This window comes from Canis lupus, chromosome 21 (genome assembly GCF_011100685.1).
Source record: "Canis lupus familiaris isolate Mischka breed German Shepherd chromosome 21, alternate assembly UU_Cfam_GSD_1.0, whole genome shotgun sequence".
Lineage (NCBI taxonomy): Eukaryota > Metazoa > Chordata > Mammalia > Carnivora > Canidae > Canis > Canis lupus.
In genome coordinates, this window is record NC_049242.1 from 8,927,758 (window position 1) to 8,944,182 (window position 16,425).

The window sequence follows — 16,425 nt, forward strand, 5'->3', positions numbered from 1 at the left end:
ACTTCTATCTCAAAAAATATCTTGCATATATCTTTTTAGCTTCCAAGTAAATTGAGAATTACAGATTCAAGAAAAAATTCTCAACGTACATGATAAGTGTAAAAATAGAATGTAAGAGAAGTAAAAAGATGTAGGGATTACCTAGAACTCTAATATTTAAAGAGAATCACTTCTGACGCTTTGGAAAATACTGTTTTTCCAGATATTGCTCTAACTGCCTATAAACATTTGTATTTATATGTGTAGATTGTTCTCTAAGTCGGTTCTAAAATACATACTTTTCTCTAACTTGAACCCTCTCTTGAACATATCATGGCTCTTTTTCTAATCAATACATATAGATATGTAACATTATTTTTAATGACTGCATTGGATTCCATTTTAAATTTCTTACAGAATTTACTTAATAAGCATCCACTTGATATTTAGGTTATTTCCAGTTTGTCTCTATGAAAACAGTGCTACAACATCACATGCATGTGTAACACGTGCACATATGTCTTTTTGTACTTGAACAATTTTCTACATGTAAGTTCTGACAAGTAGAGTACTGCAAGGGTAGACACAGATTCTGTTTTGATGTAATCTCTTATCCTAATTGCTTATATTTCTTGCATAATATAATTTCTTATATTTCTTGCATCATTATTTTACGAGATTGTTTTTCTTTGTATCACAGGGAGCAGTTGAAGGGCTTAGGGAGGGGTAAAAGGGCTAAGGCATCAGGTTCAGGTCCCAGAGTTAGTGTTCCTAGTTCGGGGATGGAGAGATGAAGATCTTGTTGATAAGAGAACATCATACTGTTTCTGGCCCAAGGCAGCCAGAGGACAAACAGCAGAGCCTCTGTCCAATGTAGGTGCTTACTACAAGGGGGTACATAAAAAGAAAAAGAAGGCAATGACAACAAAAAGCCAGTAAAATGTTCTCAAGATGTTTCCAGATTTTCCCAAGTAACTTTGATCTTTTTCAAAGGCAAACTAAAATAAATCTCCAGGGAATTCCTTTTAGATTTCAGTATTTTTATAAAGGTGCTTCTTAACAATCTGACATATTTAGGGAAACAATGTCAAGGATTATGAGTCATACGCATTTTTTATCATGGGCTAAAACTATATATATATTAAATAATGAAAAAAAGAGTTATTATTTATTGGGCCCTGATTATGTGGCAGCAGCATGATTAATTCAATATTCTAAACAATCCTAAACAAGTTTAAATATTAATTCTCATTTTATAGATAAAAACACTGAGGCAATAGAGAGTTAGAGCCACTTGACCAAAAAAAGTTAGTGATACAGACATATATTCATAGCACATAATACTTTCTCTCAATAAATTCTATTTAGCAGGGTTATATTAAATTGTGTGATTTTGTCTATTTAAAAAGGCTTTATATTACAGAAATAGCAGTGTTGATTAAATGTGATATGTGCCATAATTTCTATATGAAATTTTTCTATAGGGCTTTGATATGGAATATAACCATTTTTATGTCATGTTTTTAGGCAAAAGCAGATTCAACTGAAATTACTAGGATTTATTTCTTCTTTTCCAGATGTAACCCACTGTATGTAGAAGGATAAAGGAAATTACCTCTGTCTGTGTTTCTGTGAATATATGAATATGTTTATTTGTGGCAAACATACGTGTGCACACATAGACATAAATTATATCATTTCCTAAAATAACCTCATCTTAGGTTTTTATTTGATATGACTGTAACTAGCTTCCTAGGCTCTATGTTTGGTAAGGATAGGAACACAAAATAGTTGCTGAATGAATATATTGAATTAAGTTATGCTGCAAGGCCAAAAAATGAGTTGTCAGAATTTCTTTATATTCTCTGCTAAGCTAAAGTTTAATCTTCAGCTGTAACATATTAAGTCTTATAACTGTCCTTGTTGTGTCAAAAAGTCTCATCTATCTTGTATAGAATTGGAGATCCAAAATGAAGCATTTTGCAAAATAAATCTATAAGTCATCTGTAAATAATTTAAAAATGAGTTTTATTTGGATATAAACAAATACTGAACTGATAATCTAAATCATGATTTGTATTTATTTCTTGTCATCAATGTACCTACACTTCCTGTAACTTGTTTATAGCCATATGGAAGGCAATATAGCATAGAAGATGTATGCTCTGGAGCTAGAATACTTGGGTTCAAATCCCAGTCTGGTTGTTTGGGCAGACTGGTTCAGCTCTCCATGCAGGTTATCTTTAAAAAAATGGGGATGATAATAGCAACCACTTGGGGGCACCTGGGTGTCTCATTCAGTTAAGCAACTGATTTGATTTCAGCTCATGTCATGATCTCAGGGTCATGAGATCAAGTCCCATGTTGGATTTGTGCTCTGCATGGAGTCTGCTTAAGATTCTCTTTCTTCCTTTCCCTCTGCCCAACTCCAGCTCACGCTCTCTCATGTATATATTTAAAAAATAGCAACCACTTGATAAGGTTACTGTGAGTGTAAATTGGTTAATATGGTAAAACACTTAGAATAGGGCTTGACTCAAAGAATCAGTAAATATTAGTTTCTTCAAAATGCCCTCTTCTGGGGTGCCTGGGTGGCTCAGTCGGCTAAGTGCCTGCCTTCAGCTCAGGTCATGATCTCAGGTCCTGGGATCAAGCCCCACACTGGGCTCCCTGCTTATTGGAGAGTCTGCTTCTCCCTCACCCTCTCCCTCTGCCTCTCCTCCTAGCTTGTGCTTGCTCAAGGCTCCTCACTCAGCAGGGAGTCTACTTGAGATTCTCTTTCTCTCTATCTCCTCTGCCCCTCCCCCTGCTCTCTCTTTCCCAAATAAAATCTATTTTTTAAGATTTTATTTATTTATTTGACAGAGAAATGGACAATGCATGTGTGCATAAGTAGGGGGAGCAGCAGAGGGAGAGGGAGAAGCAGGCTCTCCACTAAGCAGGGAGCCCAATATGGGGCTTGGTCCCAGGACCCTGGGATCATGACTTGAGCTGAAGGCAGATGCTTAACCGACTGAGCACCCAGCCACCCCTCAAATAAATAAAATCTTAAAAAATTTTTTGTAAAAGCCCCTCTTCATTTTTCCTCCTTTCCACACCCTATAAACCTTTAGAATTTGGTTTGTGAAACACATTCACAGTTATATTTTTCCTTCTTCTGCACACTAATAGAAATTTCTTTGAATCTTATTACTATTAAAATTTTTTGTATGATACCTCCAGAGAGGCAATATGATATGGAGCAAAGTGTAGGAGCTTTAGAATAAGAAAAAGTTGGGTTGAAAATCTGGATGATCACTTAATTATTCTGTGGTTTGGGGAAGTTACCAAGCATAAGATCTAATACAATAAAGATAATTGTCTGTATGCATTATCTAGGTATAGTGACTAGAACATGGTAGATGCTCACAAATAAAATTGTTTCCTCTAATAAATGTGAAGTTCTAAATGGCAGGACCATGCCCTTTTTATCTGTGGGTTTGATTGGAGTTCAGCACAGGACCACACATGGGTTCAATTTTACTTAGTTATATTGTGATTTAAACCCAATTGACACACACATCCAGGTTAGCTGGCATTAAGCAGTGATGGATTCTGGAGCTCAAATGATATCATTGGTACACTGCCCTGCTTTGATTTCCTCTGGATTGGCTCTATTTTGAGGAAGGCACTCCTTTCTTTGTGGTAAGACAGTTGCCAGCCAATCTAGACTCCTATGTTTTCCTGTTAACAATCAGAATGGAATTAAAATGACTCTTTTTAAAAATGTCCAACCAATGTCCAGGCTTGAGTACTCTTGCCTGTGCCTTTCCCCAAGGCCAGAAAATTCTGGTCCACAGTGAGGAAGCAGTTTCTCTCAAGGAGAGTGGTGGTCCTCCAACCAGAATGAGAGGATGCTGACAGGGTCCTCTACAGATGACAAAGGTCCTCATTCAAACACTAACATGTACCATATATAATTAACTGCCTTCTCTCCTAGTGCTTCTATACAATCCTATATTTTATTTTAATGTCATAAGAAAAAATCTTTCCTACCCCCTCCCAGCCACGGACCATGACACCAAGATCAGATTATATAGCTGAAGCCCCATTTGTGCTGTAGAGGGTTCAAGGATAGCAAGTCTAGGAAGCATTGAAGCCATAGCCAGAGTTGATGGAAAGTTCAAAGAACATTCCAAGTGTGCCATTTTCACATATGGTAATATTAAAAAGAGTTAAAAAGAGATCTTTATATTACTTGTTATTAAAATTAGCGAGTGAGGAAGGGGTTTATTAATTCAACAAAAATTTGAGTTGGACCCTGTTCTTTATTATTGATCCAATGAACAACTAGTTCTAGTGCTATCCATCTGTTCTGCTAATTCTTGTTCTTTTTGTCAAAGCACTTTTGATAGTGTTTTTATACATCTATTTGTATGTTCATTTAAGATCTGTTTATTTAAAGGCAAAGAACATATCTGCTTGCTCTTTAATTTACACTGTTTTCTCAACCTCGGCATTACTGACATTTTGGGCCAAATAAGTCTTTGCCCTGTAGGCTTGCCCCATGCATGGTAGGATATTTAGTAGGATTCCATGCCCCACTCATTAGATGCCAGTAGTACCCCACCAGCCTCATTGTTCCCAGTTAACCACAAGCAAAAATGCCTTTAGATATTGTTGGACAGCCCGAGAGGCAAAATTGCTCCTGGTTGAAACACACTGGTCTCTATTCAGTACCTAGCACAGAGTATGACACAAAGTAGGCATGGATTACTTATGGAATGAATCTCTGCTCCCAGCTCAAAAACTGTTCTAATTAAGCAATACTTCCTGCTCTTGGATCCCAACAAAAGCAGATACCCATGGATGAAATGCAAGAGTCATGATAGGATGAAATTTTCAGCAAGTTACCCTTATTTTATTTTATTTTATTTTATTTTATTTTATTTTATTTTATTTTTTGTTTGTTGTATTTTTGCTTTTTGCTCCTTTCCTCATGATTTGTTATATTGATTCTGAGGCTATATTTGACATTTTACTATAGTGAAACACTCCATTATTTTGCTGATATTCATCTCAAGTTTTAATTTCCTCTATAGAGAGCCCCAAGCGTTCTTTGATGATTGGAGAGGGACATTTAGCAGGCATTCATTATTAGGATTTATGTTAGGTTAGGCCAGTATGGATACACATATAGATAGGAAATGAAATAAATATTGTTTATGTTGACTGTGGCTCTTTTCACATTTCATGTCATGGTCAGTAGCGACCAGCAGAAATCCAGTGCTGGGCAGGTTCTAATCTGGCTACTTCAAAACTTTTGGAAACATTTTTTAAAAATGCAGATTCCTGGGTCCTTATTTCAGAGTTTCTTATTCAGTGGTTCTGGGGTGAGACCTGGAAATCAGGTTTTTAAAAAGCACTCACAGGATTCAGATATGTGGCCTACTTTGGGCAACATTTTGTAATAGACTCTTCACATAAGATAATAGTTTTCATCTCAGGGGTCTCATACTAAGGAGGTATTTTAATTCAATCAGTCAATGGTCAAAGTTGTGCTGTCGATTCATTGCCTGCTAGGGACAGATTTAAGTGCTAAACTCTGTGCCCACTGAAAAATCACTTTGTTTCTCCCTATTTGCACTTGCAATTCATGTATAATTACGTTTTTATGACAATGGCTGTCCATGCCCCAAAAGCTTCAGGAAGTGAATTGTGGTGCTTTGTGTCCCTAATTGGATCATGGACAGAACAATTACCTGCTTGCTGACTTAATTTCCCAACGACCTCTTGGGCTGCCTTCAGAACTGCTTCTGGCACAGGGTCACTAAGTTTGCAGGTGCAAACTATTCGTGCATGGAAGGAAAGCTGCTTTCAAAATCGAACTTCCCATACAGCCATTTTATGGAGACCAGCTTGAACTATAGAGACACAAGTTCATCCTCATTTTCTAGGTTCTCTTCCAAATCACAGTTGTAAAGCTGTTTGCCCTTGCCAGAGTGTTAGTCTAGCTTTTCTCAGATGGTGACCTGTAAATCCAGATATCTGACATTCTAAAAGGAGTATATGGGTTTGCACATTTGCCTGAGTAACTATAATTCTTAGTGGGTGTTTTGGGCTCCCAATTCATATAAAAGAGGCTGGCTATTTCCTTGAACAGCATGACTCACTTCTTACTACTTTTCTCATCAACTGCAATTTTATATTAGAACAACTTTTATAAGTGATCTGCCTACAGTGTTTATTTTTTCTTTTCCAGAAAAACTTATGGAGGAAAGATGATCATGCTCTATATCCTTAGTATGAACCTGCTTTTTCTCCTGCTCAGTCTGATGAAATATAATATCCAGTTACTTTGAAGTCAACACACCTGGCAATGTCTATCTAGGAATGTTCTAGGAATAACAGCTGATGTAACTGCTCATTTCAGGCTCACATGTGTTAGTTTTAATACACCAGGGGACCTGTCTGCTTGAGGAAGGCTAATGACTTCTCCCTGTTCATGATGCATGTGCAGTTTATGCTCATGTCCTCCACTTTGGATCATTTAGATCATTTTACAATAAATGTAATTGACTTTTTGGCTCAAGTGTCTCAAACTCTCCTCTAAATTTATCTAATACATATTGGCATAACTAAGACTTCTTGCATGTTACATAAATGTTTATATACATTACCAATCCCATGTGATAGAATCATAGGGTCTTCCCACTGCAATGTATCCTGAACAAATATCAATTCTACCACATTGCTGATATTAATGAGGAAACTAACACCAGGGAAGTTAAATATGCTGTCCCAGGTCACATTACCAGAGAGTGGCAGACCAGGACTCTGTTACCTCCTAGTTCAATTTTCTTTAGCTGATAATTAAAATCTAATCAACATTTATTCAGGGTAGGCTATGTGCTCCCAGGAACTGCTATGAAGCCCAGTGACTCTTGTCTTCTCAAGTGTAGTGGAAGCTTTACCTTGGATATTATGAAACTGGAATCATGATCTCTGGAAGTCTGGCTCCAGGAGTAAGGACCTGCTCTGAGCTAAGCTCTGGAAATAATTAAATTTATGAAAACATTTTACATACTTTAGAAGTTTCATGTAGTGAAAGATAGAGGTATATAAGGGCATAGTCATAATTCATAGCTGTTATTCAGTATGACCGGTGGTGTATATAAACTGGTATGAGAGCACAGTTGATGACAGAAAATTAATTTGGCCTTCCCTGTGTTGGAGTGCACAGGATACTAACAACAGGATATGAAATTAAACCTGGAGGCCATGAGGAATGAATCGCTGTGTCTTCGTCGTTGACCAGGTAGGCATTGTGGAGAAGGCAGCATGCTTCAGATCCAGGGCACAGTACAAATAAAACAATCAAAGATGGGAGCTTAAGGTTTTCCTGGAAGACAGATTGAGTCTGAGACTACCTTGTTTTCACCATAGCACTTAGCACAATGCTAAAAACAAGCTAGGCACTCAATAATACTTATTAGATGAAGGAAATGCTATTTCCTACAAAGTGTCCAAATTTAAAGGGGCAAGGAAGCCATTTTCCTAAATTGGCTTTTAAATAAAGATGAAGATCTACAATTAGGAGGGTAAAGAAGCATTTTTTAGTAAATGAGTAAATCCATTGATTATAGGGAAGCAATTATTATCCCAGAATGCCAAGCCAAGAAAGCAAAGGTTGTGCCAAATTAACAAATTTACTACCTAATAAAGCTAAAAGAAAGTTAACTAAGTGCATTCAATAAAAGCCAGTAAACGACAACATAATTAGATGCAACAGTTAATAAAAGCCAGTAGGCACTTTACCAGAGCTAATGAAGAAACTGTTTACAAACTAAGACTTATGGGACTCAAGCATTTTTATGTGCCATATTAATGATGGGGATAGGCAAAATGTTCTGGTTTCCAAGTCTAGAAGAGGGTAGAGACTATAATGGAAAAAAGAATAATGCAACTAAGAGAATGGGGTAGAAGTAAGAATAAAATAAGAAAGGATGATAACAGAAGGACACTTTAAAAAATGTGCCAGGACCGTGAGACCAGGCAACAGTAATGGTACCTGAGTAGTAGGAACCTAATAGGTTTAGTATTGCCTCCTTAAGGAAGATGATGTTCCCTTACAGGTTGAAGAATACAGCCTAGTGGATGGTCTTTTTGGACCATTTGAAGAGAATCAGAGTGGGAAATTTAATAACTGCTGATAACTTGCCTTTGTATAAATATGAAGGTGTTTGTAGGATTCTGGGAATGTCAGTTGCATAAAAGTAGTATTAAACAGACCATTTTTGTGGTAAATCAATAATAATCTGAAATTTGTGGTAGTTGGTTACTAAGCAACCCAGGGCTTAGCTTTGTCTAGCTTAAACAATGACTCAAAAAAAAATTAAGTTGGTTATGAAGAAATATTCCAGGTTCCACTCACTGGGCTATTTTGGTCAACTGTACAATTTCTTTCATGGTACAAACCACAGATTTGGTAGTACAAACAAAGGAGTTTTTGAGGTCATTGCTGGATTATATTTAACGTAACTAGTAAGACCTTTGTGGATATCGACCCATAACCAAAGAATATTTTCTCAAGGGACTTTGAGCATTTTTCCAAAGCTTGCTTTTTCTATTTTTTAACTCAGTGCCCACTTGAGTCAGACAGACTTAACTGAGGGATCTCTCTCTCTCCTGCTAAACAGAAGGCAACTTATTACTTATAACCCAACAAAGTTCAAGTGATGCTTTAAAACTGTATCAAAAGTTTAGTGTTGTGTTAAAATCATATAGTCATACTAAGAAAGAAAACATAAGGGATGCCTGAGTGGCTCAATGGTTGAGCATTTGCCTTTGGCTCAGGGCATGATCCCAGGGTCCTGGGATCGAGTTTCACATCGGGCTTCCTGCATGGAGCCTGCTTCTTCCTCTGCCTGTGTCTCTGCCTCTCTCTGTGTTACTCATGAATAAATAAATAAAATCTAAAAAAAAAAAAAGAAAACATAAAAAGTCCACACATTTTAACTTTATTTTGTAAACTTCTCAGAATTATTTTAGAGCTGAGGTGAGTCACCTTCTTTTGACTCCTTAGCCATTTTTGTGTCTAGACTGTTGTCTTCTCATGCTACTTGGCCCAACAGGTTTTAATCTTTAAGCTGAACGGTTTAGTGCAACATGGTCTTAAGAGGAAATGATTTCAATACAAGATTCCTGTATTCAAATATAGAAGACTGTTTTGGATTTCAGAACCAGATGGAGTATGTAAAAATGGCTGTAAAAGATCTGGGGCTCATAGGGAAAAACAATCTGGCCACAGATCTCATCATGCTGCCTCTGGTCAACTCAACTACATCAAGATAACTTGGCCATTCTTGATGTTGCGGCAAATAGAAACTTACATAAATGGCCTCTTGAACCAGAGAAGAAAATTCTTTCTGTGCTTTCTTAATGTGACTCTGAATTATACCTGTTATGAATCTCTAATTTCTTTAACATGGATCTTGTGAAAAGATAGAATCAGCTAGGAATTTAAAACAAAACAAAACAAAATTGTGAAGTGACTCTGGAGCCATTAGGAAATGTCTTAGTATGTTTGCATTTTAAGAGAAGAGTGTTAAGAACAAAACTATTAGTATGTGAGCATTTAACTAGAAATATTTATTTTAAATCTAGTACAGTATTTAACAGAAGAATGTTAGGTATGAAGCTATTATTATGCAAACATTTAACAAGAAGTAGAGCAAGGTAACCCTTGCCTTTGAAACACATTGCCAGCCGAGTAATCTCACAATTTGTAGTTTCTACATTTAGGGTCTGTGTCATAGAAAAATCTGAAAAAGTGAATTTGATTACTTTGGGGGCTCTAACTATGGTTAGGAACACAATAGAAATCTATTACATGGTGTAGGAACTTTTAATTGTAGATAGGGTCCATAAAAAATAAAAGTAAAAATGTTAAGGATTAATTTATTAACTAATCCAGTCATTTAGGTATATTCAGTAATTGCCTTCTGTGTATCAGGCCCTGTGCTAATGTAGGTATGGACTCACACACAGGAAGGAAGGACACATTCAAGTAAGAAGTGAGGGTGTATGTTTGTAAAATACTCACTTATTAGATTGAAAAGTTCTCTCCACATATGAGGAAATTACATTCCTAGTTACCTCAAGAAGAAGCATTATATTGCTAATTTAAGTCATTCTGCAAATATTTTCCAGCACTGACTATGAACCAAGCAATGCACCTGTTCCCTAAAGTATAATGGGGACCAAGACAGATCCACCCCAAGGCTTCACAGAAGAATATAGTCTCATGGTGAAGACGAACAATTAAACTAATAATCAAAATCATTTATGGAGGGAGATCACAGGGAAGCTCACTATTGTGGGAGAGATTCTAACAGGGTTATCCACCTAATCCAGGGAATACTGGGAAAGATTTCCCAGAGGAAGTGGAGCATAACCTTCCAAATTAAGAAATTCTACATCAAATGCCTCTACATCATGGCTGTATAGCCTATTAAGCCCTCACATTACAGGGAAATGGGGCACAACAGAAGGAAATTAGTCACTACCTTGTCTCTTTAGAACGAACCACAAATTCACAATTAATAATAAAAAGCAGAATCTGGTGTTATGGAGGCAGGACCCACATCAATCACAAGGTCTCCACGGAATTGGTGGTCTTTAGTAGGATCCATGGACTGAAAAATAATGAAATAAATTGTGAAGTTATATATCTTAGGTTTCATTTGCTAAGAAATGATAACTGAAGCATTCTATCACATTGTGAAATGGAGAGATATCTAACACCCAGCACTGTGCCCTTAATATATAATGGTCAGTTGATGACAGAGAAGAGAATGATAGTAGTGGTTAGGAGGAAAAGGCTACTGGTGTCTGTATGTGGCTTTTATACACCCCAAAAGTAATGTCTAAGACACTTCTTCAAGGTATTTTCAATTCATCAGGAAGGGTTTATGAAGCAACTTTGAGTCTTCACCTACTCAGCCCCTATTCAGACCTTTGCTTTTACTGCAGCTCCGGGAGCATTCTGATTGAGAAGGATGGAGGGTTGTTTATTTGGGAAGCATCTGGAATATTGATTAGAGTCATATCAAATATAAACTAGAGCTTCCAGTGGATCTCAGTGTCCTTTAAGTTAATCTGGCTCCTCATCTTGGGAAGGTAAATCCATGTTTCATTCTAATGCAGCAAAAGGAGACTGAAATTTATTGAGCCTGCACTAAATGCCAGGAATATTTACTTGTTACCACATTTCTTCCTCAATGAAGTCCCATGGGACAAGTTGTTGTCCTCATTTTACACAGGAATTAATTGAGGCCCAGGGAGGTTAAATCATAGGCCCAAGCTCATCTATTCCTAGTGCTAATTCATGGAGGAGCCTGGATGTGAAGCCAGGAAAACTTGAGCTCAATATTCATTATTCCACCTGACTTTGTGAATAAAAGCTCATTTTATATAGTTATTGTGAAAAGAAGCATCAGTCATGCTCACATTACAAGGCAGAGCATACTTGATGATGTTTTATTTTATAGTTAAAAGTATTTATATGCCAACTAGATACTACAGGTGCTTAAAATATTCTTTTTTTGTATATTAGATGTGATAGGAGGTTCCAGTTCATCCAAGTCACCAGAGCGTGTTTTAGGCCATTAAAAAAAATTATACTATGAACTCTTCATATATGTAAAATAAATAATCAGTTTTAATGATATGCTAGTAGATGATGTTTATGATTTCAAATTCAAACATTTTACTATACTTGTTAATGTATGCATAGTTGGATGCATATAAATATGCCTGCAAGTTTACATATATAGCTCAGTATTTTCTAATTATATTCTGATAGTTACCAGTTCTTTATGTTCAGTGGTTAATGGGCTGCCTTAAAAATAGTCCTTTGGTTATGGACAAATACTTAATAAATATATTGATGTATGATTTACTGTCATGTCGGTTATGACACCTATAATTTGTGTCAATGCCTACACCATTGGCAATGTCTCCAAACCATGATTACTGGATTATCTAACTGGGTAGTCGTGACTGAATTTCCTAGGCAACTATGACTATCAGATTTTCAGTTAACAAAGAACAGGATTTCTGTGTCTCTAACTGCTGCTTTGAAGTTCACTCTGCACTTCTTTTCTCTTTCCATCCTGTGATTGCATTAGGCATCTGATTAGGAGAGAACTTTGGAAACAAGAAAGTGGTATTTGATTAGTTAAGGCCAAATCTCTTTTTGATATTGTCCCATTTCTTTCCCAGGTAAACTTGGTAAGGAGCAACCTTCGGAATTTGCAGCATGATTGGTAGTGGCCAGTCAAATGAAAGCCACATTTATGCTTAGTGAAGTAATATTCCTAAGATGAGCTGGTTATATAAACAGTGAACCTAAAAAAGAACTAAAGAATCCTTTTGAACAATTTTTTTCAGAGTAAGTTATAAATACATGTTTTAAAAGGACACTATGTGCATGACTAAAAAATATGCATTTGGCAGAGTATCCAAAGCTTGATTTCAGTTACAGTGGCATTGTGTTTATGACACTACATCTAATGCTAAAAACATGCATTTTGAACAGAAAGTTGATATACTGTTTCTCATCCCTGTGACTTTATTTTTCAATTCAGTTGAAAATGAGCAAGTCTCTTTGTGTTTCAGTTTGAGAGAACAAATATAGTTTTGAATAGTTTTAAAAGCTTTTCTTCTGTCTCCATTTTGGGAAGGAAAGATTGATTTTCAAAACCTAAGTTCCTCTAACAATTAGCATCATATAGTGGCACAGTTTTTCCCTAAATACTCTGTACTGCAGGAAGATTGCTCTTAAAATCAGTAACTGTGTCTCTGCAAAAGCAATTTATTTAATTCTAAAATTATACAAGAGCATCTGGATTCTATGGTTTATCCATTTTGAATAAAGTTGAAAAAGTAGAAAGTATTTAAAATTCCCTTGGATTTATTTAATATGAGGTCTGTCCTTTTGATTTTCTTCAGAAACAATTCAGGTTTCTTTACCACAGATATTGCTAAATCTCAGATGCTCTACATCAGAAATGCTATCCTGACAGCTTTCTATGAATTGGCATGAGTCAGATACCCAAATTTGGCATCAGTAGAATGTTTAGCCATCCATACAACTAATGCCAATTGGTTACTTTTTGTTAAAAAGATTTTATTTATTTGTTTGAGAGAGAGAGAGAGAGTCAGTCCCACACTTGCTAATATGAGCAGGGAGGAAGGATGGAGAGGAGGAGGGAAAAGAAAGAATCTTGAGGAGATTCTGTGCTGAGCAGAGAGCTAGAAGTGGGGTTCCATCTCAAGGCCCTGAGATCATGACTTCAGACCATGGAAGCTTAACTGACTGAGCCACCCAGGTGCCTTCTGGTTACCCTTTTTTTTTTTTTTTTTTCTTGTTTTTATTTTTCTACAGCCCTACCAACTTCAATCTCAGAAATGGACTGGGGCATAAAACTAAAACAGGTGGAAAGTAAAATAATCATTTTTCTTTTTTTCTTGCAACCCCCACTGAAATCCTTGAGAACATAAAGGCAAGCAGTCCTTTTGTATCTGTTCTTGACTTGTTCCTTGTCTACCTAAGAGTTTAGCAAGGGCAGTGGTTGTAGCCTTCCTCCATATTATCCTAGTCTCAAATCACCTCTTACTAAACATATTTCTTTTCATCATCCTTCTCAAATAGAAGCTTTGCTTGAATGTGTTATGCACCCATATAGGGTCTAAAAGATTCAGTGGTAAATTGGATTGTGTGTAAAATAGCAACAACCACAATAGTGATAATAGTAACTAACATCTATTGAGTACTTTCTGTATGCTGGATATGAAGATATTTTCTCATATAGTAACCTTACAGAGAAGGAACTATTATCTCAAATTTAACAAAGCAATAATGCTTTTAATATTTGATAAGTTACTCACAGCTAACCAAACTATAAGAACCAAGATTTCAAATCCTGGCAATCAGACTCAAAGTCTTTGTTTTCAGCTCTAGGCAAATTCTGATGCCTGACATGAAATCAAAATCTAGTGTGGCTTAATTTCTTTTTTCTTTTCTTCATTCATTCAACCTATCCTGTATGAGCTAGACAAGTTCCCTGTCTTCATAAGAAAAAATTATGGTAGAAAAAACAGTTGATAAAAATAGGAATGAACAACAGACAAGTAAGCAAACAAAAAGAATTACTAAATTGTAATAAGTACTATGAACAAAATAAACAGAGCAGTCTGACATCGTATTAAGTGGTCAGGAGAGGGCTTCTTTGAAGGATGACACTTAGGTTGATACTTAAGTGATTGGAAGGAGACAAGCATCAAAAAGACCAGGGAAAAATGCTATAGAGAGACAAAAAGTGCAAAACCATGATGAGATGAGAATAAACTTAGCATATTCTAGGAGCCATCCGAATGTTTGTATGAGCTGTGTGTAGTGAAATAAAGTTAGAAAGTCTGACAGAGTCCAGATTTTACTGGTCTTTAAGATTGGAGTTGCCTGTTAAATTTTAAATAAACAGTTAATGCTCTTTTTTGTGGTGTATCTCAAACATTGCATGGGACATACTTACACTAAAAAAGTCATTGTTTATCTGAAATTCAAATTTTACTGAATGTCCTGTGTTCTTATTTGGTGAATCTGCAACCCTGTTTATAATTTTATAATTATATAAATATAATAATTATATATATTTATAAGGTAGTATTTTTACATAAGTGATTTGGAAAGCTATGACTTCACAAAAGAACTGTACAAAGGAATATGTCATATTTTACAGTTTCAAAAGATCTGATTACTTGAAGAGACTTAAAGGAGATGAAATAGGAAAAGGGAGCACTTAGGAGGCTCTGACTGTTGTTCAGTGGAAAGATGATAGTAGTTTAGTGTGAAAAACATAGCTATGGGTTCAAAGTTTATTTTCGTGTCAGAACTAACTGAATTTGTTGGAAAATCAGGTGCTGAGTTGAAGGGTAAAAAATGAGCTAAGCACAGTCCCCAGATTTCTGTGAAGTGTCGTTGTCTTTACTGAAGTTCAAAAGAACAGGTTGGCCAGGGGAGGGAAGTAGGGGGACCATGCTTTTTTTTTTTTTTTTTTTTTTTTTTTTTTTGAGGTATCTGAGACATACAAGTAGAGATGTCACATAGACACCTTGGTCAGTGATTGCAAGCACCTCTTCCAAGAGCATTTTGCCTAATGGGATAAATAGAAAGGATGGCAAATAGAAGGAATGACTTCCCTGTGCCAGAAATTACTGTGGGTACTAGGGATATGTCAGTGATTAGAACAGGTGATTTTTGGAGAAGAGCTCATGCTTTAGTGGGAGATAGATATATAAATAATTATTTTTAACAATTGCTATAAAAGAGGTATCTGCAAGGTTCTGTGTGGGTGTAGGGGTATGGAAACAAAGGGGATTAGTTTTGGTTAGTAAAGGGTTATTTTTGGGTTGGAGAAAGTAGAGATTTGCGCAAAAAATAGTTTGGAGAAAGAATGTGGTAGAGAGAAGATAAAGTTGGGGAAATAAATAGGATAAAGAGGTGTGGCTGGTGGGAGGAATATGGAGAAGACTTCCATAACTGGAGTTTAGTGGTGCTGGGAAAGATAGGACATGGGGATAAACCGTGGTGTGACTGTATGAAAGCCAAGTCATACTGAATGGCCTATTCATTCAGAATTTTAAATTTTGTTCAGGGGATCCCTGGGTGGCGCAGCGGTTTGGCGCCTGCCTTTGGCCCAGGGCGATCCTGGAGACCCAGAATCGAGTCCCACGTCGGGCTCCCGGTGCATGGAGCCTGCTTCTCCCTCTGCCTGTGTCTCTGCCTCTCTCTCTCTCTCTCTCTGTGACTATCATAAATAAAAAAAAATATTAAATTTTGTTCAGATTATACACTTGTTCAGATATACACTCAGCTTTATACACTGATCAAATTTACTATTAAAATAATAGTGTATATATCTATACTTTCATTTTTCCTTATGTAATGTTCATCATGAACATTTAGTATACATTTCCTTCCCCTTTTTAGGTCTAACATATGGTCAGCCCATTTCACAGTTGATCCTATATCGAAATATGGGAAGATAATAATTAGATGGAGTACTGAAGACATAATGTTTACTAGTTTGTCATGCCATGTAAGTAATTATTAAATATTTTGTGCAGTTACCCCAAACTTCTCTTGGGACTAAGGCATATATGGGAGGTAAAATACTGTTTCCACTTTTGGAAATTGAGCTGCCCTTCCTCTGGATGTTTTTGCCTTACAAAAATATCAGAGTCACAGATTATAAAAGGATGCCAATATAGTTTTAACACCAGCAGTGCTGGAAGAACTAAGGACACCTAATATGTGTCAAAGTTTTGAGTTTTCTTACAGGCAATATTTTGTTACTTTGTATGAGGTCACAAAAGAGTTGTGCTATGAAATTAAATCACTTG